Consider the following 3,946-nt stretch of genomic DNA (forward strand, 5'->3'; position numbering starts at 1 on the left):
TTCAGCCTATTACCCTGCCTAACAATGGATGAATGAATAAAGAAAATATGGTATATTTGTGGCAAATAAAAGTGAAATATTATTTAACCTTGAATATGTTATTCAGTCTTAAAAGAATTAAATCTTGGCATTTTTTTTCCACTTTTCGTTTAGATTCAGGGAGTACACGTTCATGTTTCTTACATGGACATATTGTATAGTGCTGGGGATTGAGTCTCGGGCTGCCTATTCCCCAGACAGTGAAAATTGTACCCAATAGGTAACTTCTAAACCCTATCTCCTTTCTTCACCTCCCCCCTTACTGGTGTCTTATTGTTTCCAGTGTCTCTTATTTCCATGTCTGTGATCATTTAGCTCCTGTATATGAGTGAAAGCATAAAGAGCCTGGTTTTCTGTTTCTGAGTCAGTTCACGTAGAATGATGATCTCTAGCTCCATCCATGTTGCTGCAAAAGACATGATTTTGTTCTTTTATGGCTGCATAACATTCCATAATGTATATATATCACATTTTCTTTATTTAGACAATTGTTGGCAGGTACTTAGGTTAGTTGCATGAATTTGCTATTATAAATAGTGCTTCAGTGAACATATGAGTACAGGTACCTTTTTAAATATACTGATTTCTTTTCCTTTGGGTAGATCCCTGGCAGTGGGATTGCTGGGTCAAATGGTAATTCAATTTTAGTTCTTTGAGAACTCTCCCTACTGTTTTTCTTGATTTTCCGGAATGCTTTCAGTAGAATTGATACCAGCTCTTCTTGGTACATCTGATAAATTTGGCTGTGAATTTCTCTGGTCCTGGGTTTTTTTTGTTGGGAGATTTTTAGATATTTTATAACTGATTCCATTTCATAAATTATTGCTCTTTTCAGGGCATTTATTTCCTCCTGGTTCAGTCTTGGGAGGTTGTCTGTTTCCAGAAATTTATTCATTTCCTCTAGGTTTTCCAATTTGTTGCCATGGAAATGTTCGTAGTAATCTCTAATTATCTTTTCTTTTTCTGTGGTATCAGTTGTTATATCACCTGTCATTTCTGATTAGATTTACTTGAGTTTTCTCTCTTTTTTCTTGGTTAGTCTAGCTAGTGATCTGCTAATTTTGTTTCTCCATTCAAAAAAACCAACTTTTTGATTCATTGATCCTTTGTGTCTTTTTTTTTTCTTGCCTCAATCTCATTTAGTTCTGCTCTGATCTTTATTTCTTTTCTTCTGCTAGCTTTAGGTTTGGATTGTTATTGTTTTTCTATTTCTTGACATGCAAGGTTAAGCTATTAATTTCTGATCTCTCTGTCTCTTTGATGTAGGCATTTAATGCTATAAACTTTCCTCTCAGAACTGATTTTGTTGTGTCTCAGAGGTTTTGGTATGTTGTGTCACTATTTTCATTTGTTTCAACAAGCTTTTTTTTTAATTTCTGCCTTAATTTCGTTGTTTACTCAAGGGTTATCCAAAAATAAATTCTTCAGTCTCTATGCAGTGGTGTAGTTTTGGGAGCCCATATTAGTGTTGATTTCTAATTTTATCCCACTGTGGTCTGAAAAGATGCTTGGTATAATTTTGATGTTTTTAAATTTATTAAGACTTGCTTTATGGCCAAGCATGTGGTCTATTTTGGATAAGGTTCCATGTAGAAATGAGAAAAAAATGTATATTCAACATTTGTTAGGTGGAAAGTTCTGTAGATCTCTGTTAGGTCTACTTGGTCTATACTCCAGTTTAAGTCCAGTGTTTTTTTAATTTTCTGCTTTGATGATTTGTCTAGTGATTTCTTTTTTTTTTGTTTTTTTTGAGTTGGAGTCTCACTCTGTCACCCAGACTGGAGTGCAGTGGCCACTCCCGGCCACAGCCTCGACCTGCTGGGCTCTGGCAATCCTTCCGCCTCAGCCTTTCCCAGTAGCCGGAATTACAGGCATGTGCTACACACCCGGCTGATTTTTTGATTTATTGTAGAGATGAGGTCTCGCTGCCCAGGCAGGTCTCTAACCCGCAGGCTCAGGCAATCCACTCAGCTCAACCTCCCAAAGGCGCGGGATTACAGGCTGAGCCACCGAGTCCGACCTGTCTAGTGATTTCAGTGGGATTTGAAGTCACCCACTATTATGGTATCGCTATCAACATGTTTTCTTAGGTCAAGTCATGTTTGCTTCATGAATTTGGGTGCTCTGGTGTTCAGTGTGTATTTGTTTAAGATGGCTAAAACTTCCTGCTGAATTGCACCCTTTATCATTATATGTCTTTTTTTTCTGTTTTTGGTTTAAAGTCTGAGCTATCTAATATGAGAATGGCAACTCCTGCTCATTTTTGTTGTTCACTCACCTGATATATCTCTTTTTCACCCATTAACTTTGAGTCTATGAATATATTTGGCCCGTAGATGGGTCTCTATCCAGTTTGCCACTCTGATTCTTCTAAGTGGGAAGCTTAGGCCATTTACATTCAAGGTTAATATTGATATGTGAGGTTTTTTCCTGTCATAGTGTTGTAAGCTAGCTGACTTGGGGATTCTAATGTGTACTTGTTTTTAGGCACTTTGAGGTTTGTTCTTATGTGATAGCAAGAGTTACCATTTCATTTCCAAGTTTAGACCTCCTTTGAGCATCTCTTGTAGAGTCGGTTTAATAACAACAAATCCTCTTGGTGTTTGTTTGTTGGGGAAGGCTGTTATTTCTCCTTTGTTTGTGAAGTTTAGTTTGGCTGGATATAAAATTTTGGCTGACATTTTTTAAGGAAGTTGAAAATAGGCCCCATTCACTTCTAGATTGTAGAGCTTCTACTGAGAAGTCTGCTGTGTGTCTGATGCCCTTTCCTTTATAAGTGATTCAGTACATCTCTCTCGCTGCTTTTAGGATATTTTCTTTCAAATTGACTTTGGAAAATCTGACAACAATATGCCTTAGTGAGGTTCTTCTTGCAATGTATCTTGCAGGAGGTCTTTGGGCTTCTTATTTCTGGATGCCTAGGTTTCTCTCAAGAACAGGAAAATTATATTGAATTATTCCTTTGATATGTTTTTCATACTTTTTACTTTAGCTTCTTCCTTTGGAACGCCTATGATTGATAGGTTTGGTAACATTACATAATAATCCCATATTTCTCATAGGCTTTGCTCATTCTTTTTGATTTTTTTAAAAAATTTCTACCTGACTGGATTAGTTCAAATAACTTGTCTTCCATCTCTGAGATTCTTTCTTCTGCTTGTTCTAGCATACTACTATAACTTTGTACTGCATTTTGTATCTCCTCCATTGAGTTTTTAGTCCTGTTTAGGTTTTTTAATGTTGTCAATCTCTCCTTTCACCTCCTGAATTGTTCTGCAAATTTCTTTGTGTTGGTTATCAGCTTTATCTTGCCTTTCATTAGACTTCTTTATAATCAATACTCTAAATTCATTAACTGACATTTCAGGAATTGCATTGTGGTTAGGTTCTGTTGTTGAAGAATTGGTAAGCCTCTTTGGAGGGATAACACTGTTTTTTCATACTTTCAGAGTTGTTTCCCTGGTCATTTTCATCTGAATGAACTACAGTGGCTAATCTGGATGAGTCCTTTTGAGGTAGATAACCTGTGTGTGTAGGTTTTCCAAGATGTTGGTTGCAATAGTGATGTTGTGGAGGTGTGGGTTGGCCAACTACTTCCTGTGAGGCTAGGAGGCTGGGGATCTCAGGAGGCTTAACTTGCACCACAGCACCAAAGACTACCTTTCGGGGGAGAGGAGTGACTCCAGCTCCTATTCCAGGTAATTGGTTATGTTAGGACACAGGAGGCCTTGTTGCACATGGATCACTGCCCAGGAAGGGTGAAGTGCTTTAGGCTACTAATCTAGGGTTGTAGAAATGAAGAGATGCCTGATCCTTGGTGATGTGGGGGTGGGGGAAAACATTTCTCCAACAGACTTGAGGGGCAGGCTGTGGTGCTCCACAGTGACAACCGCAGCTTGATTCTGGG

The sequence above is a fragment of the Carlito syrichta genome, unplaced genomic scaffold, assembly GCF_000164805.1.
Source record: "Carlito syrichta isolate Samal-C Ts95f unplaced genomic scaffold, Tarsius_syrichta-2.0.1 Scaffold303207, whole genome shotgun sequence".
Taxonomy (NCBI): Eukaryota; Metazoa; Chordata; class Mammalia; order Primates; family Tarsiidae; genus Carlito; species Carlito syrichta.